The sequence below is a fragment of the Hyperolius riggenbachi genome, chromosome 7 (genome assembly GCF_040937935.1).
Source record: "Hyperolius riggenbachi isolate aHypRig1 chromosome 7, aHypRig1.pri, whole genome shotgun sequence".
Lineage (NCBI taxonomy): Eukaryota > Metazoa > Chordata > Amphibia > Anura > Hyperoliidae > Hyperolius > Hyperolius riggenbachi.
In genome coordinates, this window is record NC_090652.1 from 278,190,341 (window position 1) to 278,214,677 (window position 24,337).

The following is a 24,337-nucleotide window of genomic DNA, read 5'->3' on the forward strand; positions in this document are numbered from 1 at the left end:
AAGGGCGTGACCATGCACTGGAAGGTGGGTGTGGTCATGATGTATTATGGACAAGGCCAAATGTACATGATCTTAGCAGCATTGTAATTCAGAGACACTGCTGCCCAGCAAAACTTTGCATAGAGTCCCCTCCTTCAATATAAAGTAATGTCCTACTTTGCAGAGGTTACCACCGCACCGGGGCCCTTGGGCCAAAGGGGCCCCAAAGGGCCCTCCCTCAACTTCAGTATTACCTCCCTATTGGTCCTTTGCTCATAATAATCACTTCTATAGATACTTTGAACAGTGGTAATCATTAACAAGCTATTTCCCATCCAATTCTTGCACCTCTGACACTGTAGTTGCCATTGGCAGGTTTTTGTGCGTCGTATCAATTGTTATGTATAGAGTGCTTGGGGGGCCCATTGTAAAATTTGCATCGAGGCCCACAGCTCCTTAGCTATGCCACTGCTCTCAGCATGAGTGATTACAGCACTGAGAAGATAATTTTTGTGCTGCAGGCAGCAATTGGAGCTCTGTCAGACAATGAGGGGGGGGCCCACCAGAGACCTGGAGGGGGGCCCACCGAGGGAAAAAACTGTACTACTGTGGCCCAGTCCGACCCTGGCCATGTCCCACAAAAGTATAGCCATGCTTTTTCCACAAGTGCCCCATGGTTCTTTTTAATATGTATGTCTTTTTGTAACTAATAAAACAAGATTCATCCAGCGAGGTGGTGCGGATCTCCATTTGCTGTTTTCCACAAGTAAAGTCATGCCTTCCCCACATGCATGGCCATGTCCTATGCAATTATAGCAATGACATCCCCACAAGTATGGCTAATTTCCCCTTAGGTAGAGCCAAGCCTTACCCACCAGTATGGCCATACCCCTCATAAGTATTACCATGCAAGTGTAGCCATGCCAACCCCACAACTATGCTTCATGTCTCCCACAAGTAGAATCATGATCCCCCACAAGTAAAGCTGTGCCCTCCCTACATGTGTGGCCACGCCCTCCACGAGTTAAGCCATGTCTTCCTCACAAGTATAGTCATCTCCCCCAAACTTTATTCCCATCAATCAAATAGAAATGTTTATTTTTTTCAAATGTTAAAATAAAGAAAAACTAATCATAATAGAAGGACCAGAGTAGTTTGATTTGAATGATAAATCTACATCTTTTTGATGCTGAATTCTCAGTGATAAGCATGGTGAGGGGTGTGGTGGGGGCACAGTTGGAGGTGTGGCGGTGGTGCAATTAACCTATCACTATGTTTTGGGATATTGGAAGAAACCAGAGCGCCAGGGTGATACCCCACGCAAGCACAAGGTGAATGTACTATCTGTAAACGTGAGGCTGCCTATGCTGAATGATTTCTTCTATTTGGCACTGCTATAGGCCTGATGAAGCGGGCTGAGACCCGTGAAACGCGTTGCCTGTGCTAATAATAAAAATCTTTTCTATTTATTACTGAGATTTTCGTCATTGAGGTAAGCCACCTCATATTTTCTATCGATTTAAGCTGATTTTAGATGCTTTTATCATATCAGGGCGCCTCTTTCCCTTGTTGTTGATCTGTAAACGTGTTGTTGCCCAGTGTCGTGTATTTTGCACTCTGTGCAGGGATACAGAGGCTGTGGTGCTATATAAATAATAATAATTATCCACAGTCTCCTTCTGTAACACACCGCTAACTTCCTCCCGACAACTACTAAAGATGGAAGACAAATGATGTCATACTTCAGAAGGCCCTTATCCTCCCCTTATTGTGATTAATGACAGCAAGCAGCTCAAGAAAATATTGCCTGCTCCATTGTGACGCCCGCACATCCATAGACTCTCTGCGATGTGTGTCAAAAGGTGTCTCCTATTATTGCAATTCAATTACCGCCTTTGTCCGCCCTGTACGAAACCACGCTCGGGAACTGATGAGAGGTGCGAAGGATGAGAGCCGCGACTCCAATATAGCGCGTTCTCCTGTTCAGGCAGCGCTTTGTATGAGAGCTAGGTAACCGCAGGTCAGAAATCGTCCCCCCATCTGGCGAATCGCAGACCGTCACTCCGAGACAAATAAATCCCAACAATGAAGGCAGTCAGCTGAAAATAATAGCTTATTTCAGGATGAATAATGAACACTTTAGCGCAGTCTATGAGCAGAAATATTTCCCTTTCAGCACAGAGAAGCTTCTCCTCTTGTGGCGGGCTGGACGGGGCGAGATGAAAGTTCCCCGGCAACAAGGAAGCCTATTGTGGAATGGGAGAATTTATTCTGCTTAGATTTATTGAGAGGGACGGACAAATCCTTTACAATTACATTTGAATGATAATACCATTAAAGGCGGTTAGGTAAGGATCTCTGCTACTTTTATGGCTTTTAAATTGCATTTTAATTATTAAGCGTCGGAGGACAGCATTGCGCGAGGGGGGATCATAAGTCATTTCTTAATGTGTTTTTACAAATATCCTGGCAAAAAAAAAACACATGAAAAAGTATATTTCAAATAAATGAAACAAGTGATTACAAATGATTAGCAGGCTGTGATCTAACCTGATATGCCCACTGCAAAAAAAATAGGTAATTTTGCATTTTAACCACTTGAGGACCACAGTCTTTTCGCCCCTTAAGGACCAGAGCCTTTTTCTCCATTCAGACCACTGCAGCTTTCACGGTTTATTGCTCGGTCATACAACCTACCACCTAAAGGAATTTTACCTCCTTTTCTTGTCACTAATACAGCTTTCTTTTGCTGCTATTTGATTGCTGCTGCGAGTTTTAGTTTTTATTATATTCATCAAAAAAGACATGAATTTTGGCAAAAAAATGACTTTTTGAACTTGCTGTGCTGACATTTTTCAAATAAAGTAAAATTTCCTATACATTTTAGCGCGAAAGTTATTCTGCTACATGTCTTTGATAAAAAAAAAACCATTCAGTGTATATTTATTGGTTTGGGTAAAAGTTATAGCGTTTACAAACTATGGTGCCAAAAGTGAATTTTCCCATTTTCAAGCATCTCTGACTTTTCTGCGCACCTGTCAGGTTTCATGAGGGGCTAAAATTCCAGGATAGTACAAATACCCCCCAAATGACCCCATTTTGGAAAGAAGACATCCCAAAGTATTCAGTGAGAGGCATAGTGAGTTCATAGAAGATTTTATTTTTTGTCACAAGTTAGCGGAAAATGACACTTTCTGACAAAAAAAAGAAAAAAAAAAAGTTTCCATTTCTTCTAACTTGCGACAAAAAAAAATGAAATCTGCCACGGACTCACTATGCTCCTCTCTGAATACCTTGAAGTGTCTACTTTCCAAAATGGGGTCATTTGTGGGGTGTGTTCACTGTCCTGGCATTTTGGGGGGTGCCTAATTGTAAGCACCCCTGTAAAGCCTAAAGATGCTCATTGGACTTTTGGCCCCTTAGCGCAGTTAGGCTGCAAAAAAGTGCCACACATGTGGTATTGCCGTACTCAGGAGAAGTAGTATAATGTGTTTTGGGGTGTATTTTTACACATACCCATGCTGGGTGGGAGAAATATCTCCGTAAATGACAATTGTTTTATTTTTTTTACACACAATTGTCTATTTATAGAGATATTTCTCCCACTCAGCATGGGTATGTGGAAAAATACACCCCAAAACACATTATACTACTTCTCCTGAGTACGGCGATACCACATGTGTGGCACTTTTTTGCACCCTAACTGCGCTAAGGGGCCCAAAGTTCAATGAGTACCTTTAGGATTTCACAGGTCATTTTGAGAAATTTCGTTTCAAGACTACTCCTCACGGTTTAGGGCCCCTAAAATGCCAGGACAGTATAGGAACCCCACAAATTACCCCATTTTAGAAAGAAGACACCCCAAGGTATTCCGTTAGGAGGATGGTGAGTTCATAGAAGATTTTTTTTTTTGTCACAAGTTAGCGGAAATTGATTTTAATTGTTTTTTTTCACAAAGTGTCATTTTCCGCTAACTTGTGACAAAAAATAAAATCTTCTATGAACTCACCATACTCCTAACGGAATACCTTGGGGTGTCTTCTTTCTAAAATGGGGTCATTTGTGGGGTTCCTATACTGCCCTGGCATTTTAGGGGCCCTAAACCGTGAGGAGTAGTCTTGAAACCAAATGTCGCAAAATGACCTGTGAAATCCTAAGGGCCCGTTCAGATCAGAAATGCGGATGGCCATGCGTGCGGAAACGCGTGCGGACCGCAACGCGTACGAACGCATGGCCATCCGCGTTTGTGTGCGTTGCGTGGCTGACCCCATCACTGAAAGTGAATGGGACAGCCACGCGTTTTTGCAAAATCTGCGTGCAGCATGCGTCCCCGGACCGCACAGGTCCGGAACGCATGCAGTGTGAACATCAGACATTGCACTCTATGCAATGTCTGATGTCGTGCGTTTTGGCCACCTGCACGCGTTTCCAAAACGCGGCTGGAAACGCGTGCAGTGTGAACGGGCCCTAAAGGTACTCATTGGACTTTGGGCCTCTTAGCGCACTTAGGGTGCACAAAAGTGCCACACATGTGGTACCGCCGTCCTCAGGAGAAGTAGTATAATGTGTTTTGGGGTGTATTTTTACACATACCCATGCTGGGTGGGAGAAATATCTCTGTAAATGACAATTGTTTGATTTTTTTTTACACACAATTGTCCATTTACAGAGAGATTTCTCCCACCCAGCATAGGTATGTGTAAAAATACACCCCAAAACACAATATACTACTTCTTCTGAGTACGGCGATACCACATGTGTGACACTTTTTTGCAACCTAGGTGCGCTAAGGGGCCTAACGTCCTATTCACAGGTCATTTTGAGGCATTTGGATTCTAGACTACTCCTCACGGTTTAGGGCCCCTAAAATGCCAGGGTAGTATAGGAACCCCACAAGTGACCCCATTTTAGAAAGAAGACACCCCAAGGTATTCCGTTAGGGGTATGGTGAGTTCATAGAAGATTTTATTTTTTGTCACGAGTTAGTGAAAAATGACACTTTGTGAAAAAAACAATAAAAATCCAATTTCCGCTAACTTTTGACAAAAAATAAAATCTTCTATGAACTCATCATACTCCTAACAGAATACCTTGGGGTGTCTTCTTTCTAAAATGGGGTCACTTGTGGGGTTCCTATACTGCCCTGGCATTTTACGGGCCCAAAACTGTGAGTAGTCTGGAAACCAAATTTCTCAAAATGGCTGTTCAGGGGTATAAGCATCTGCAAATTTTGATGACAGGTGGTCTATGAGGGGGCAAATTTTGTGGAACCGGTCATAAGCAGGGTGGCCTCTTAGATGACAGGATGTTTTGGGCCTGATCTGATGGATAGGAGTGCTAGGGGGGTGACAGGAGGTGATTGATGGGTGTCTCAGGGGGCGGTTAGAGGGGAAAATAGATGCAATCAATGCACTGGGGAGGTGATCGGAAGGGGGTCTGAGGGGGATCTGAGGGTTTGGCCGAGTGATCAGGAGCCCACACAGGGCAAATTAGGGCCTGATCTGATGGGTAGGTGTGCTAGGGGGTGACAGGAGGTGATTGATGGGTGTCTCAAGGTGTGATTAGAGGGGGGAAATAGATGCAAGCAATGCACTAGCGAGGTGATCAGGGCTGGGGTCTGAGGACGTTCTGAGGTGTGGGCGGGTGATTGGGTGCCCGCAAGGGGCAGATTAGGGTCTAATCTGATGGGTAACCGTGACAGGTGGTGATGGGGGGTGATTGATGGGTAATTAGTGGGTGTTTAGAGGAGAGAAGAGATGTAAACACTGCACTTGGGAGGTGATCTGATGTCGGATCTGCGGGCGATCTTTTGATGTGGGTGGGTGATAAGATTGCCCGCAAGGGGCATGTTAGGGGTTGATTGATTGGTGGCAGTGACAGGGGGTGATTGATGGGTGGCAGTGACAGGGGGTGATTGATAGGTGATTGACAGGTGATCAGTGGGTTATTACAGGGAATAACAGATGTAAATATTGCACTGGCGAATTGATAAGGGGGGGTCTGAGGGCAATCTGAGCGTGTGGGCGGGTGATTGGGTGCCCGCAAGGGGTAGATTAGGGTCTAATCTGATGGGTAACAGTGACAGGTGGTGATAGGGGGTGATTGATGGGTGATTGATGGGTAATTAGTGGGTGTTTAGAGGAGAGAAGAGATGTAAACACTGCACTTGGGAGGTGATCTGATGTCGGATCTGCGGGCGATCTATTGGTGTGGGTGGGTGATCAGATTGCCCGCAAGGGGCAGGTTAGGGGCTGATTGATGGGTAGCAGTGACAGGGGGTGATTGACGGGTGATTGACGGGTGATTGACAGGTGATCAGGGGGGATAGATGCATACAGTACACGGGGGGGGGGTGGGTTTTGGGGAGAATCTCAGGGGTGGGGGGTGATCAGGAGGGGGTAGTGGGCAGGGATGGGGATAAAAAAAAAATAGCGTTGACAGATAGTGAAAGGGAGTGATTGATGGGTGATTAGGGGGGTGACTGGGTGCAAACAGTGGTCTGGGGGGTGGGCAGGGGGGGGTCTGAGGGGTGCTGTGGGCGATCAGGGGGCAGGGGGGGGGAAATCAGTGTGCTTGGGTGCAGACTAGGGTGGCTGCAGCCTGCCCTGGTGGTCCCTCGGACACTGGGACCACCAGGGCAGGAGGCAGCCAGTATAATAGGCTTTGTATACATTACAAAGCCTATTATACATATGTGCAGAGGCGATCCGGGTGCTAGTAACCCGCCGGCGCTTCCGAACGGCCGGCGGGTTACTACGAGCGGTGGGCGGAGCGAGTCCCCGGCGGCTGATCGCGTCACGAATGACGCGATCGCCGCATAGCCACTCCCGCAGCCGCCCCCGCCGATGGGCGTATTGCGGTCGTTTGGACCCGGACTTTGCCGCCGCCCATCGGCTGGGGGCGGTCCTCAAGTGGTTAAACAAACCTTTGCTTAAACCACATCTCTGAAGCACCGATGATACCATAGAAGTAATCAGAGGGCTCATATGTTACTTTGGATTGTGTGAAATTAGGTCTCTGCTGTTTAAAATCCTGCTTTAAATTTTTCAGCACATGACCAGAAGCAGATGAGTTTATCAGTCAGTTTCAGGCTGTGTAGGTGGGGCTGCTGCTGCCGCCTGGGTTGCTTCATCCTGCTTATAAGACCATATGGGGGCGGGGCATAGGCTGGATCTCTCTGAGAAGATCCTGTAGTGCAAGAAGTGACCAGTGTCTAGATCTTGACTAGGTACTTAAAGGATACTCGAACTGAAATGTGACATAATGAAATAGACATGTGTATGTACAGTGCCAGGCACACAAATAACTATGCTGTGTTCCTTTTTTTCTTTCTCTGCCTGAAAGTTACATATCAGGTATGTAAGTGGCTGACTCAGTCCTAACTCAGACAGGAAGTGACTACAGTGTGACCCTCACTGATAAGAAATTTCCCTTTTTTTTACCTCTTTCTTGCTCTCAGAAGCCATTTTCTATCAGGAAAGTGTTTTATAGTTGGAATTTCTTATCAGTGAAGGTCACACTGTAGTCACTTCCTGTCAGGACTGAGTCAGCCACTTGCATACCTTATATTTAACTCTTTCAGGCAGAGAAAGAAAAAAAGGAACACAGCATAGTTATTTGTGTGCTAGGCACTGTACATACACATGTCTATCTCATTATGTCACATGTCAGTTCGGGTATCCTTTAAAGTGGACCTGAACTCTTGCACAGGACAGAAGGAAAACAGAGAGAAATGCACCCTTGTATGTATTTAGAGAGTTTAGCCTGTCTAATTCCCCCTCATCTGTGACTAATCCCAGCTGTAATTGTAATGTCTGCTGATCGGGAACTCTTCCCTGGGGCGACATCAGAGAGACAAGGCTATACAGACATATTGCTAGCCTAGAAAATGGGCAAGGAAGTGGTTCTGGTGCATTACCTCCCTACCCTGCAAATCTGGGGTCTATGGTTGCAGAGATATTCATCCTGGAATTAAATAAGGGGTGTATCTTTCTACATGTTCAGCTCACATGCCCAGAGCCCCAAGTAAAGCTTGAAAATGTCCCTACTGTGCACATCTCCATAACAGCTATTCATCGGTCATTCTGGGAACCACAATATCGTACTAGACATGGGTGGTAGCACAAGATTAGGTTATTATTATTATTTATTAGATTTATATAGCGCCAACATATTACGCAGCGCTGTACAATAAATAGGATTACAGACAATGATAACAGGGTTGACAGAACAATACAGGTAACAGACCATAGATACAACAATACAGGTAATAGCAATAAGATACGCAACACAATGCAGATAATAGTACAATGCCAGATCATAAACTGGAATGGTAGTGGTAAAAAATTACCAGTTCCAAATTCTGGGTAAAGTGCACACAGTCAAGTATGATACACAAGGGAAGAGGGCCCTGCCAAAGGCTTACAATCTAGAGGGAGGGGCTGGTGACACAAAAGGAGGGGGTGCATCAAGAAGTTATTGGCAGAAAGGATTAGGGTAGTGTTGAGTTGATGTAGGCCTCCTTGAAGAAGTGAGTTTTGAGTGCTTTTTTGAAGGTGTTGAAGGTGGGAGCGAGCCTGATGGGCAGCGGGAGAGAGTTCCACAGGATAGGGGCAGCTCTAGTGAAGTCCTGCAGTCTGGCATGGGAATGCGAGATGCGTGGGGTGGTTAAGAGGAGGTCGTTGGAGGAGCGAAGTGGGCGGCCAGGTGTATATCTGCTGACCAGGTCAGAGATGTAGGTTGGGCAGGACTTGTGTAAGGATTTGTATGCCAAACATAGGATCTTGAAGCTGATTCTGAAGTGAATTGGAAGCCAATGAAGGGATTTGCGTAGGGGAGTTGTGGAGACAGAGCGGTGGGAGGAGTAGATGAGTCTGGCTGCTGCGTTCATGATGGATTTTAGGGGGGCGATGCGGTTTTGAGGAAGGCCTGACAAGAGGGAGTTGTAGTAGTCCAGGCGGGAGATGATGAGGGCATGGACAAGGAGTTTGGCAGTGTCTGGGGTCAGGAAAGGCCGGATCTTGGAGATGTTGCGTAAGTGGAAATAGCAGGCTCTAGCTACAGTTTGGATGTGGGAGGTGAAGGAGAGGGCCGAGTCTAGGGTGACACCCAGGCAGCGGGCTTGTGTGGTTGGATGAATGATTGTGCCATTGACAGTGACATAGAGGTCAGTGGGAGGTGAAGCAGCACGGGGCGGGAAGATTAGGAGCTCAGTCTTATCCAGGTTTAATTTTAGGAACCTGGCAGACATCCACGATGAAATAGCTGAGAGACCAGAGGATACCTTCTCCATGGTGGTGGTGGAGAGGTCAGTGGTATGGAGGTAAATCTGGGTGTCATCTGCATATAGGTGATAGTTGAAACCCAGAGAGGAGATGAGTTTTCCGATGGAGGCGGAGTAAATGGAGAACAGCAGGGGACCAAGAACGGAGCCTTGGGGGACCCCAACTGAAAGTGGGAAGGAGGTTGAGGAGGAACCATTGAAGGAGGTCTTGAAGGAGCGATTTGAGAGGTGGAGGAAAACCATGCTAGGGCACGGTCTTGGATACCCACAGATTGCAGGGACTGGAGTAGCAGGGAGTGATCAACAGTGTCGAATGCTGATGAGAGGTCTAGAAGGAGAAGGATAGTGTATTTTCCTTCGGCCTTGGCAAGCGTGAGGTCATTGACGACCTTGGTGAGGGCAGTCTCGGTGGAGTGGCCTGGCCGAAATCCTGATTGTAGGGGATCAAACAGGGAGTTGGAGTCAAGGTAATGGGTCATGCGTTGGTGGACTAAACGCTCTAGGAGTTTAGATGCAAAAGGGAGTAAGGAGATGGGACGGTAGCTGGATGGAAGTGAGGGGTCTAGTGATGGTTTTTTAAGTAGGGGAAGTACAGTGGCCTGTTTGAAGTCAGAGGGGAAGGTACCCGTGGAGAGGGAGAGGTTAAACAGAGTGGTGAGGACAGGAGTCAGAACAGGGAAGTGAGGACGGAGGCATTTGGATGGCACAGGGTCTAGGGGGCTGGAGGTGGCAGGAGAAGTGGCTAGGAGACGGCTGACTTGGTCCTCTGTGATAGGAGTAAAGGCAGTGAGTGGTGGGTGGGGTGGGGAATAGGTATTGGTGGGGGAGGAAGAGGTGGTGGAGTGGAGGCATGAGATTTCCCGTCGGATGCTGGCTATTTTGTCGGTAAGGTGGGTGGACAGATCAGTGGCTGAGAGGGCGGAGGTGGGGGGAGGAGTGGTGGGGTTAAGGAGGGAGTTGAAGGTGGCGAAGAGGCGCCGAGGGTTGGAGGCTTGGGATCCGATCAAGGCAGCAAAGTATTTTTGTTTAGCATCAGTTAATGCGGTATAGAACAGCTGCAGGTTGGCCTTGTACGCAGAGCTGGGACAAGGTCCTCCAGCACCCAAGGCTGAGACACCAAAGTGCGCCCCTCCATCCCTCCCACCCCAGCCATCACACACTGATTGCTATTAGACTAAGAAGCGCCACAGGGCCCACAACCTCCCCAACACCTTAATATCTAGTTATCTGGCTTGCAGTCATTGCAATGTATCCCCTTTTCTTATTTCTTTCTGCTTCAAACACAATTAGGAATGACAGCTGAATGAATTGTGCGCCCCCTCCTACACTGCACCCTGAGGCTGGAGCCTCTCCGGCCTATGCCTCGGCCCGGCCCTGCTTGTACGCCAAGAAGTCGGAGTTGCTGCGGGATTTCCTCCATTTGCGTTCGTAGGTGCGTGTCTGTTTTTGGAGGTTGCGAGTGTGTGCATTGTGCCAGGGCTGGGGGTTGATGGGACGGCTGAGGCGGAATGTGGGGGGTGCAGCAATGTCTAGGGCTGCTGAAAGGGCCTGGTTGTATTTGGCCACGGCTTGGTTTGGGCAGGTAACGTTTGGGAGGGTGGATGTGAGGGAGTGGAGGGGGTTGGCTAGTGCAGTTGGGTCTAGGTTATGCAAATCTCTCTGCCAACGACCTGAGGGTGGAGGAGGGTTGGGGGAGGATGATGGGGAGATGGAGAAAGTGAGAAGGTGATGGTCGGAGAGGGGGAAGGGTGTGATGTCCAGGTTGGGGAGGGTGGCAGATTTTGAGAGAATCAGGTCGAGAGTGTGGCCAGCGCGGTGGGTGGGGGAATTGGTGTGTTGGGAGAGGCCAAGGGAAGTAGTGAGGGAGAGCAGTTGAGAGGCTTCAGGGGAGTAAGGACTGTCCATGGGGATGTTAAGTCCCCAAGTATGATTGTGGGGAGGTCAGAGGAGAGGATGTGTGGGAGCCAAGAGGCCAGGTTGTCCAGGAATTAGGTGCAACACTAACTGTCACTACGTTGGCCCTGGTCCCCTGATAATGTCACAAACAGCCACTGCAGTGGATCACTAGGTCACACAGAAGCCTGCTTGCCACAAGTCTGTCTGGGAGGAGTACATGGTGCATAATGTCAATTTTCTATTCTTTCCTAAGGGCCTGAGCCCACTAACGCAGTTGTACGCAGTTGTGTCCGCTTTTCAGCATCTGTAGCATTGATGTGTTGCTGAAAAGCGGACACAACTACGCTCAACTGCGTTAGTGGGCTCAGGCCCTGAGGGAAGGGGGCGTGACTAGATCAGCCACTCAGCTCTCTTCCTGTTCATTCCTATGGGAGTGGGTGCTGCTATGGTGCAGGAAATTGTGGAATGCAGCACAGGAAGTTGTGGGAAGGGTCAAAGCCACCATGCTGCTTCAAGAGGAACTTTAGCAAAAAAGGAGAAAAAATAAATCAATACATTGCAAAGTGAGAAGTTAAAAAATAGAAGAGAGACCAAGAAACAATTGATATTCACCATGCAATATGATCATGTTGATTGATCCACAATCAGCCTGCAGGGCATCATCTTTACTACTGGTAGCCAGGAAAAAAACAGACAGCACCAACTGCCATTATCTACAAACCCACCCTACTAACATTGCAATATGCTAAAAGATTGTTGTTTTTATAGATATACATATACTCGGAGGGAGATACTAGTTGCTTGGCAGTTGGAAACAGCTGTTATTTCCCACAATGCAACAAGGTTCACAGACAGGAAACGGTCAGGCCCTGGATCCTGACATCACACTGTGGGAGGGGTTTCACCACAATATCAGCCATACAGAGCACCCTGATGATCTATTAGAGATTTCTCATGAGAAAAGAGGTATCATATACTGATTGGGATGAAGTTCAATCCTTGGTTACAGTTACTCTTTCCCCCAGTATTAAGCTATAGGGCCGGTTCACACTTGTTTTAAAAACGTATCTGTGGGATATGTTTTAAACGTTTTTAAAACTTTGCAGAGAGGCTGGAAGCGGATCCTATAGTAAAAATAGGATCCGCTCCCACTCGTGCAGAAACACGGATAACACACACGGATCTGCACAGAAAGAAAACATCACGGAGCATCCAGATTTGACACTTTTCCCGGTCTGGATGGTAAAACGTTTCCAATGCAAGCCTATAACAACGGACACTGTCCGCTCTCACTAGTCGCAAGGGCGTAACTAGGAGCCACCGGGTCCCTCTGCAGAAATTCTGACGCCTCCCCCCACCCCCCCCACTCAGGGCCCGCTCAGGCCCGTTTTGGGGTGCTGCATAAGGGGAAAGCCATGGCCACACTTGGCAGAGAGGGGGGGGACGGTCCCCCCCCTCACCTCGGGCTCTCCCCTCTGCGCTCCCCTCCAGCTTAGTGTCTGGGCAGCGGCGGGCAGATACATACCTTCCTTGCGTTCCACCGTGGATACTCCTCGCTCTAGTGGCCGACGCTACTTCCTGTTTATACAGGAAGTGACGTCAGACACTGGAAATAGGAACATTCCTGGTGGAACGCAAGGAAGGTATGTATCTGCCCGCTGCCCAGACACTAATTTAAGCTGGAGAGGAGAACAGAGGGGAGAGCCCAAGGTGAGGGAGACCTTCCCCCCTCCTCGCCAAGTGTGGCCATGGCTTTCCCCTCATGCAGCATCCCCTCCAGTCCCCCAAAATGGCCCTGAGTGGGCCCCGAGTTGGGGCCTGGGCCCCCCCACGGGAGCAGGGGCTGCAGGCCCTATTGTTACGCCCAAGGTTAGTCGCCACGTGATGTCATACGCGTGACGTCATACTCACGCGTCCCGCCGTCCATCACCGCCTCTCAGTCCATTCTGATGAGCCCGGAGGCCAACAGAAGCATGGGGATTCTCCATTGGGCTGCAATAGACCAATGGGAGTTCTCAGCAGTTCATGATAAACCAATGAAAATTCTCCCTGTTGCTAGGCAGAATTGGCCTGTTGCAGCCTCTGGAGAGCCACTCTTCTGCTGGCCTCCAGGCTGTGGAAGGGACCGAGCGGCGGCATGAGCAGTGGCGGCGAGACAGGTGAGCGGCGATGTGTACGTACCGACGCGATCGACATGCGGCCACGGAACGTGCCTTACCATCCAGATCAGATTCGTGTCAAACAGATCCGTTTTTCAGAAAACTGGATCCATTTCACACGGATCCGATATGGAACCTGACAATTGTGGACCGGCCCATAGAAGGAGGTCTTGGACAGGGGATGTTATCCACACACATGAATCTTACCGAGTGGTTTTAGAGGAGTCACGCAACCCATTAATTTCAGGACCCCCAAGGGCAGTATGTAGGGGTGTTTGGGGTAAAGTGATGTGGGAGGCGGGAAAAGAAAGCTCAAGGACGTGGCTTATAAAACAATTCCCAGTCCCCTATATAATCCCAGACACTTCATCTTCATTCTCCAGTGGTATTTGCATACCTACCTGCGCGGCGGGAGAATAAATGACTGGCGAACCACTTCTACTCTTGCAGGAAAGTTAATGCATTCATTAATATGCATATGAAAGTGTTCCCCCCACGCTGGGATCCGTCTTAATTAAAGCGCGGGTCTCAAACGGATCAGTGACCTTTTTGTTTGCTATTGAAGTCTACACCTGCTGACACACAAATTTGCTTGTTTTTTGTTGGCACGTTTGAAGCTTCTGGGGTAGATTGATTAATAAAAAATTCTGAACTTTTGGGAGGCGGACGGCTGCCGAGCGCCGCGGCGTCCGACTGATTGAGAGACGCGACTGTCCCATTGTGGCGGAATATGTCAATTTTCCATCCTTTGTTGTTTTCTTGCTTGATCTGCTTTTCCAGAGAAGCACGTTGTCAGCTCTCCTTGTGTTTTTCCTCTTTAGTCTCAGCTCAGCTGTAGAGCTACTGAAATTACATTTTCTACTTATTTTTCTCTTGTTTAGAGCAAAGTGACCCTGTCATGTGAGAAATAATCAGAGCTGGCGCCTCATAATGCGAGACTTTCAGTTTCTCTGATCTTCATTTGCTAAAGAGTCTCAGTGACCGCTGAGTAGAGATGCTGATTCAGATTCCACGGAATTGAAATTTCCGCATTTCCCATCGGAAATGGAAAACGGAAATAAAAATTCCACGGAAATTTGATTTACCGCAATTTGGTAATTTTAACCTAATCACAGAACTCGGAAAAACTGGACCAATCAGAGAACGCAGATTTTTTTTCCGCAAAATTTTAATTTTAGACCAATCACAAGACTGAGTTTCCATTTTTCTTCCGATTTCCATTTTTCCACTTTTTTATTTTTTATTTGTATTCTCTGATGCAAAAAATGACTAATAACGCTCTTCGAAAGTCAGAAATCGGAAAATTGGAATTTCCGCAAAATCAGAAATGGGCACTTCCGACCATCCCTTTTGCTGATGGTCTCCGCTGGGAGTGGCATCAGGGCCAATTCACACTCCACCCACCGCGTTGAGTGGGTAGGTAACGGTCGGACATGTACATGCTTTTGCATGGGTGGTTTCGCACATACCCACTGCACGTCTGTTACTGCAGTAAAGCGCAATGCCCCCATTTCCCCAGACAGTGGATGAGTTGCCATTTACTTTATGATATTTTTATTTGAGCCACAGTAGAGTCTCAGTAAACAAGAAAGGATGTCCCGCTGCACCATTGTAGGGTAAAAGGATCTCTCCGATTTATTTTTTTGATTAAGGAGCTATACAGAGCTCCGATACACGTAAGCTGTTGTCTGTGTTTTTGCTGATGTGTTAAATAAAGTCGGAGAGATCCTTTTACCCTACAATGGTGCAGTGGGACATCCTTTCTTGTTTACTGCTAAATGATGCATTGGGTCCCCGACTCCCGTTGGCTTTATTGGTGGTTGCAGCGATCCATCCTTCCATTCCACAGTAGAGTCTCATTTATCTGGCACAGGCAGGGATTGCCTGATGCCAGATATGTGTGCTTGCCGGTTGCTTGAGAAGTCAAGCATCTGGCCTTAACTATAGCACTAACCTTCCCCCGCTGATTAAAGCAGAGTATTGCGCAGCGGTAGCGACTTACGAATGCTCCAGGCAACCGTCTTCTCTCCTGTAGCTCCCTGAGGCTTTGCAATGTCCTCCATGCATGGCTCCGATGCGTCACATGACCCAATGTGAGTCAGTTGACACACCTGTGAGCCTTATGTTAAAGTAAATATAATCAGGTATTATAGTCATTTATGTGTTTTAATAACCTGTCTCTGTTTTACCTAAACTAAACTAACCCCCATCCTTTGTAGACATGGCTTTGAGACATGTTATTTCCTTTTTCTAGTTAAAAATAATTTGTGAGACTCCACCCAGCCTACTTCTTGGACATAGTAATTGAGGTCAGCCCAGAAACGAATCATGGTCCAGAGGCTGAGTTAAGTCAGGAAATATACCTAGAGTTGGGCTATTGCCAGCAGAGACAGTTAAGTCTGTGAACCCTCAGGCTAGACCAGGCTTTCTCAACCAGGGTTCCCTGGAACCCCAGGGTTCCTTGAGGACTCTGCAGGGGTTCCTTGGCATTTTACCCCATTGTGGGGGAAGTATAATAGAGCACACTATAATAGGTGGTACTGTAACAAGAAGCACTAAGTTGGGGGGTCAGGAGACAGTATAATGAGTGGCAGTGTAATAGGAGAAAGTGAAATTAGCAGCCTAACCTATTTAAAGACCATGCCTCCTGAAAAATAAATGCAGGGGTTCCTCGAGACCAAAAAATTGTTTGCAGGGGTTCCTTGAGATCCAAAAGTTATTTACAGGGTTCCTCCAAGGTAAAAAAGTTGAGAAAGGCTGCACTAGACGTTGTGTGAGCAGCCCTACTGCACGGGTCATGATGTCTAGAACCAAAAGAAGGACAGTTGTATCTTGCCTCCTCATATGAGCAATAAATCTTCTTAATTTGATCCTGAGTGTGGTCTAAGTGAATTTCCTTCCCACCATACAAGGACGCCACAAAGCTTTTGGGAGCTACAGGGCAGAAGAAGATGGGCGCCCGAAGCATTCGTAAGTCACTACAGCTGCACAATACTCTGCAAACTGCTGTAGGAAGTTCTCCCCCTCTCCCCCGCTAGGCATGCCGGTTAGTTAAGACTTCCAGATGCCTGAGGTTTGGTTAACTGGGACTCTACTGTATTTTGTATTTATAGAGCTCTGACATCTTCCACAGCACTTTCCAAAGTATAAAATCTTGTCACTATAGGTGACTTTTAGATGGCCACCAGATCGGACCATCAGATATATCCAGAGCAGGATTTCCAGGAAGGCCACAAAGGTCGGGCCTAGGGTTGAAGACTTCAAGGGGCAGGTGGGGAACCGCACACGTCCTTCCCTATTTCAGTGATCTGCAAACTTGGCTCTCCGGCTGTTAAGGAACTACAAGTCCCACAATGCATTTATGATTCATGACTGTGGCTGTCTGATTCCTGCAATGCATTGTGGGACTTGTAGTTCCTTAACAGCTGGAGACCCAAGTTTGCAGATCACTGCCCTATTTCAATAGTGCAGCCACAGTGCCCATGCAGATAACCCCGTTCTGTCCCGTTCACAGCTACCTGCAAGACCATCCTCTCTTGCCCTATGAATGGAGCATTCATCTTATGCTCTCCCTCTCTTTTCTCCTATGTTGCACTCCTCCCCGCTTCTTATTTTTCAGGGGCATAACTGCGGTCCTTTGAGACCCGCTAGCAAAAATCTGTCGACCTTGCAAGCTTATAATCTACAGTAAAGGAATAGGAAGGAAACAAGAGGTGGAGCAATACATAAGGCTTTAACCCAGGGGTGTTGTGCATGTAGAGTATATTTAGAAAGGAGTACAGCTTCTCCATAGGTTGAGGTGTAATGTCCTAGGTTAGACTGTATGCTGATCCAGCATTGACAGGCTAGGTTAACACTAGACTAAAAAATGGACCATTTTCGGGTTTTCTGATTCCCGTTATCATTACTGCCTTCAATGGAAATTGGATATGACACATTTTTCTGTGTAGGCCCTATAAACTATTCTGGGTCCACATCATCTTAAGTGCATTAAGGGGAGAAAACAGTCCATACAGCATTTTGCCACCATGGCCAGCATTCATTAATTTAGCATGCGCAGAACTGCCCATGCCGACAGACTGCGATCTCACCAGAAGGATCGAGAGCCTCTGAGGACCTGGAAGAAGAATGGCTGCCAGCGTCTGGATCCTGGGGGAGGTGAGTTGAAACGCTGCCACACTGCACTGTCTCTCCATACCGCCTGGCGGCTACCACGAGTCAGACTCGGAGGTTACCGTTCCGAGCTGCAGATTTCAGGCCCGAGCCTGACTCGAGGTTACCAACCACTAAGGCGGTTAATCTTACATCTATCATATAATCTGAGGAGCTTTGACACAGTTTGCTGCAAAGTATAAATGGTAAGTTATTAAAATGCTTTTGCAAACATTACATATGCATAGACATACAGAGAGGTAATGTAAATCTCGCTGCTATCATTAGTCCATCGTCATGCTGCGTCCTTACCACACAGCATGGTGGCATCCTAATGACGGCAGTGTGACTTATTTGCCATGACATCTCCACTGCTGGGGCGCTGTGCATTAGCCCTAGGCCTTGATTGTGGGATATTGAATAATGACATCCAGCCATCTTTGCAAGAGATCTCTGTTCTCTTTATGCTTATTTTATCTCTCCTGGTCCTGTTGTGGGCTGCAACATGGAAATATTAATTTTAACAATTTCAGCACTAATTTATCACTAATGTGTTGTTATTAAAGCCCTACACCAGCTTCCCATTCTAACACCATGAACAGGAGTGTAAGTACGATGTCCAGGCCCCCATCACCCCACTATATGGCTACACTCCACCACAGGGGGCCCGCTCCCATGCATACTAATGAGCAGCAGCAGCAAAGTGTTATGGCCCATACTCACGGGCAGCAAAAGTGGCCTGTCGCCAGCACACGTGAGCGCGTGGGCGACAGGCCGGCGACAGCTCCTGGCCAGGTCCCTCCGCGTACACACACGGAAGAGGGACCAGCGGCGCGACGGAAGCTGCCGCCGACGTTCCTCCTCCCCCCGCCGGAAGCTCCGCATACCTCAATGGAGGTTGCTGTCGCTAGTCCGCGTACTCACGCGGACTAGCGACAGTTGCGGCGGCGACTGTCGCCAGGCGATTGAAACTTTCAATCGCCTGGCGACATCAGCGACGGGCGACAGTTCGGGGTGCGCGCCCGTGCGACGGCCCATACTGCGGCGACAAATGTAGCCCGTGAGTATGGGCCATTATGGTCACCATGCAGCTCCAGTCTCTGCCTGTCATGTGACAGGAATAGAAGCATGGTAATTGGCTGTACAGCGCTTGTACACTGAAGAGGACCTGTCCCACCACCAGAAGGAGGTAATGAATATTGGTCCGCTGCTGCTGCTGCTCTGTATTATGTACAGGACCAGGTCCCTAGCCTCTTTATGGGTAACCGGACGCCATGCATGTTTACTGTTGCAGTGAAGCCTACATTTCATGACCTGTATGCTTTGCTGCATGCGTCCCATAACGTGTGTAACGCATCATGCAGCCCTTCTCCTCTGTTGCAATCCTGTTTTTACAGGCTGTGCAACACAACGCCGCAGTGTGAAACTAGTCTATACATATGGTGCTAGGGAGAGGCAGTGAGAGTAGAGGCTCATACCCACGTCCAACATAATGCTAAACCAACCGCACAACATGACCAACCGCAAGACAAGTTGTTTACATGAAAAGGACGTACACACACCCAACCAACTAAACAACCAACTCACTCACAATAGTATGTGCGCTAGCGAAACAACAAATTGCACAACATGTCCGCATTCAAAAACAACAAAGTTGTTCAAATGACTTGTACACAGGTGGCTAACCTGCAAGATAGTTGTGCAGGCTGAGCCGCCAGATGGACCTGGCAAACCACCTCTTACAATCAGTTGGTAGTCTCATTGTTTGCCAGCCGTACACACAGAGGCATAGCTAGCGGGTTTTCAGCACCCGGGGACAAAGTTATTCCCCCCCACCGACAAAATGGGTGTGGCCACACATCAGAATGTGGTCGTAGTCTTGGGTGGAGTGAAATGTTGTTAAAGCTAATGGGAATACATATTTAAACTACTGCAACACCCTACTCTGTGGTCTACCACAAAGCAGACTGGCACCTCTGCAATCCCTACTAAACTCTGCAGCTCGTCTCATCCACCTCTCTTCTAGATCCTCTGAGGCAGCCCCTCTCTGCCAATCCCTCCATTGGCTACCAGTTGCCCAAAGGATCCAGTTTAAACTTCTCACACTTGCATACAAAGCTCTACACAAGCTATCGCCTCCATACATTTCCTCTTTAATGTCCAGATACCTCCCCGCCCGGACCCTCCGTTCCTCACAGGAGACCCTTTTGTCCTCCAGCCTAGTCACCTCCTCTCACTCTCGCGTCCAAGACTTCTCAGGGCTGTCCCTCTCCTTTGGAACTCCCTCCCTCAGCCGGTTCGTCATGCCACGAGAGTGGAAACCTTCAAACGTACTCTGAAAACACACCTGTTCAGACAAGCCTATAATTTGCTATAGACAGCACTGAAGGCACACTGGCTCACCCACTAATCCTTGTGTTTCCTTCCCTTTTGTTTCCTCCCCACTACCCACTAGATTGTAAGCCCGCAAGGACAGGGACCTCCTGCTAGTGTTTCTCATACTGCTGTTATTTTAACATAGGTACATGTACCAACTACATATCAACTATATATGTATTTGTATTTACTCTATTCAATGTCATGACTGTACAGTGTCTTGTATTTCTTATGTATATTTGTTCCCCATTATTTGTTTGTACTATGTACAGCGCTACGGAAGATGCTGGCGCTATAAAAATAAAAAATAATAATAATAAATAAAAAGTCAGATACTCACCTAAGAAGAGGGAAGGCTCGGGTCCTAATGAGCCTTCCCTCTCCTCTCCCGGTGCCATTGGTGCTGCGCTGGCTCCCCCGCTCAAATCCTTGAGTCCTCCCGAAGACAGGCGGCTCCATACTGCGCTCGTGCAAGTGCGTCATATAGGGCACTCGCACGTGCGCAGTGTAGAGCGGCCCGTCTTCGGGAGCACTCGGGCTCCCGAAGCATTTCCAAAGCTTCCCTTCGACGGGGAAACAGCAGTATTTAACCGAAACAGTCGAATACCGCTACGGGGGAGCCAGCGCGACAGCGGGGATCGGGAGAGGAGAGGGAGTGCTCTATGGGACCCAGAGCCTCCCTCTCCTTAGGTGAGTATCTGACTTTTTTATTTACATATGGCTTTCCATTCACTTTAATATAGCCATATGTGCCCCCTGTTCCCCCCGTTTAGATAGCCTAATGTGCCCCCCTTTAAATAACCTTTTTGTGCTGCTAATGCGTCTGCGCTCCTCTGCAGAGGGAGGGAGAGAAGCAGGGACACTTCGGGCAGCCAGCGAGCCACCTTTCATGCATGTGGGGGTGCAACGGCCGCGCTGAGCGCCCTCACAGTGCTGCTCCCAGGGACGCATGTCCCTCCTTGCCCACCCATAGCTACGCCTTTGCGTACACATGCCCTTCTGTCGTCCGACACATTTAGATAATAGTTGGGCAGATTGTTTGGATGTGTGTACGAGAAACTTGCACTGAGGCCTAATAGCTACACCATTGCAAGGAAGGGTTCTGAAAGGCTTGGAAAAGGCACACTATTTTGGAAGGAAGGAAGGGATACGGGGGTTGATTCATTGCTAAAGCAGCGCAGCTTAATGACAGGAGGGCGAGGTAGAAATCTCCAGGGCAGGCTATGCTGCGGTAGTGCTGCACGCCGTGCGCTGCTAACTGACGCCGGCTCCATTAACTTAATCGCCGCTCCACTGAGTCCACCCTGAGCCCTGTCAAAGGACGAGATCCCTGCACTTTGATTGGCCCAATAGGCTGCCTGACAATGAATCACCCCCATGGTCTCCTGTATTACATGGTCGATACATTTCTACAAAAGAAAACTTTGCACTGCCTTCTGCATCATAAGCAATGACTGCAAAACTACATTGGCTGCCCATACACTGCACACAGATTGGGAATCGATTTCAGCATGAAATCAATTCAAAACCTGTGAAGCCACCACTGCCACCTGCCTCGCTACCCCCGGTCACTCCTGCTCCCCCGGCCAGCAGCAATAATATTACCTGTCTGGCCGGCGCGTGTCCCCGAGATCTGTTCAGTCTCACTTCTTTTGCCGTCCTCCCAGGGGCATACCTAGAAATCTCAGGGCCCCCCTACAAAAAAAAAATCCGGGCCCCCCCCCCTAGGGCCCACTCAGGGACTTTTGGGGGGCAGGAGGGGTCGCAGCATAAGAGGAGAGTGTGGCAGATCGGTGGGGAGGGGGAACATTCCCCCCCCCCTCCTCCCTCACCTCGGGCTCTCCTCTCAGCGCTCCCCCTCCTGCAATCGATCTGCCACACTTTACTCTTATGCTGCGACCCCTCCTGCCCCCCAAAAGTCCCTGAGCGGGCCCTAGGGGCCCCGGGCCCCCCCCGCCACGGCAGGGGTCGCATCCCCTATTGTTACGCCAGTGCGTCCTCCATGTCCTCTTCACTTCCTGTCTCGTCCTGTGGCAAGCCGAAGTTCAAACAGAAGAGGGCGCTTCGGCTTGTCACAGGACTCGACAGGAAGTGAAGAGGACATGGAGAAGAAGGCCAGCCGGAAGAAGTGAGACTGAACGGATCCCGGGGTCGGACAGGTGATATTGCTGCCGCTATGCTGCGTCAGCCGTCCCTGAATCGAACGCTGCTAGCGATGCGCTCCTGACCCTGTCGGTCAGAGTTTGCGTTATCAATTTCACAGCAGATTCGATCACAGTAATTGAATCTGCTGTATATCGGCAGGAATTCGAGTTAGTGTATGGGTACCCTAACATATCATGTCTATAATAAGGACATACCTCCCAATGTTTGGAGATGAGAAACGGGGACACTTAAGCCACGCCCCTGACACTCCCCTGATCACATCACGCCCCGTTACTCCCCTAGTCACGCATACCATAAAGATTTCATAAGAAAAATATGTTGTTTTATAATTCTATTCCTAATCCTTTCTAATCTGGTTCATTTTCCTTCATAGTAACATTTTAAAATCAGTAATATATCAATTTAAAGGATCGGAATAAAGTTTAGTTAGCCAAACACATTTATTAGTAGAAAAATAAATATATTTACATAGAAAGAGGGACAAAGTCCTGAAAGAGGGACAAATGAGGAGGAAAGAGGGACAGAGGGACAGGGCTCCCAAAGAGGGACTGTCCCTCCGAAAGAGGGACAGTTGGGAGCAACGATAAGGATAACAAGATGATATTAATCGCAGCTATGAAGAGAAGGAACAGGGCTATTTACAGTGAATATATTCTTTGGAGATTGAATAAGCGGACTGTGAATGTGTTTCATGTAGCAGAGTCAGGAGTAACACAGGACAGTGTAATTTTATTTCACATGATCTGCTGGAGAATGTTTCCGTATATTTATATTCAATTAAATGTGTTTCTGATGTGAATCCTTTTATGTGGCTTTGTATATTTCCAGCGCAGTCCATTGCTGTTCTGCATTGTGTTATCATTAACAGACACAGCCACCTTGCCGGTTTCCTCAAAAAAATTACCTAAAAGCAAACCTGAACTGAAAACAAACCGATGAGATAAACAATTGTACCTATCCTCCTACTCCTAAAAAAAATATTTTTTTTAATTATTTTTTTATTATTTTAGTTTTAGAATTCCCCAGTCTTATTTTCTGTTTACCCATTTAAGCACAATGCTAGTGGAAATCTACGCCCTGTTTTGATACTTCTTGATGGTTCTTAAAGTGGTATAAAACCCTGACATAATATTCAATAAAAACATGTTTTCCTACTTTTTATATGCCATGCGGTTATTATATTTGCTTTTGTGCAAAAGTATTATTATTCATTTAGAAATTATACATTCCCAAAGTACACTTTTTTTGCTCTGAAAGCTGACTTTGCATTTTATTTATAACTGCTTTATTCATGTTCTTACAAGCAGAAATGTTTTAAATTGTCTGACTTGGTTCCGGAGACCGAGCAGTGTAAGAGAAGTGTTTATTTACATTCTTCACTTGATACCATTAAACACAACATAACATGATCTCAAATCCAGCTAGCAGGGAAGCTTCTAAGTCCTGTGTGTAACCCTTTGAATGTTGTTCTAGTAAAAAAAAATGCTGGTTGTATATAATACGCTGTAAATAATCTATTAGAGCAAAGAAGTAAGGCTTGGTGTTTCCTTAAATAGTTTCACAGCATCAGAACTCTGTTTTTCATACCCAAGCCTCATTTTTAGCTGCACAGAAGCTAAGCTCCGCCCCATCAAAGAAATTTGAATTTTCTCCCTGATGTTGTGCAAAGCATGATGGGATTTCTGATGTTGTTGTTCACCGGCTGTTTTGACGCAAATTTGTTTTTTTAAATGTTGAATTTGAGATTTGAAGCCTAGCGTGTACAGCTGGGAGGGGTGACCAGGACACAGGACAGTTGGAACTGTGTCTCATGCTCCCTGTCACCTTCTTTCAACCAAAAAGATGGCTACCCCCATGAAAAAGATGGCGCCCCCATGAAAGCAGAAACATTTGCCTGATTCAAAACTCCTTGCCTGTTCTTTTAAAACAGGGTTTATATTATTTATCTATTTTTTTATTACCTACCTATCTATTTTAATTAACATAACTAATGTAACTTAATGACAGGATGTTTGTTTAGGCTGAAGTTCCTCTTTAAGGTGGCAGAGACAGCTTGTACTTAAAGAGAAACTCCAACCTAGAATTGAACTTTATCCCAATCAGTAGCTGATACCCCCTTTTACATGAGAAATATAATGATTTTCACAAACAGACCATCAGGGGGCGCTGTATGACTGATTTTGTGCTGAAACCCCTCCCACAAGAAGCTCTGAGTACCGCAGTACTCTGGGCAAACTGCCACAGTGTAACAATGTTCACAGACAGGAATTAGCTGTTTACAGCTGTCTCTAACAGCCAAAACAGCTAGCAGCAGCTACATAACCTG

The 24,337-nt window shown here is 47.4% G+C and overlaps 1 long non-coding RNA gene across 1 annotated transcript in view; it reads left to right on the forward strand.

Annotated features, from left to right (window-relative positions):
• Positions 1-2,141: 2,141 nt before the first annotated feature.
• The window catches only part of LOC137525855 (uncharacterized), an 84,746-nt gene continuing 62,550 nt past the window's right edge, over positions 2,142-24,337 (forward strand). The window contains exons 1-2 of the long non-coding RNA XR_011023035.1: positions 2,142-2,327; positions 10,553-10,694. This is a non-coding gene — a long non-coding RNA (uncharacterized lncRNA). The remainder of the gene's footprint in view (positions 2,328-10,552; positions 10,695-24,337) is intronic.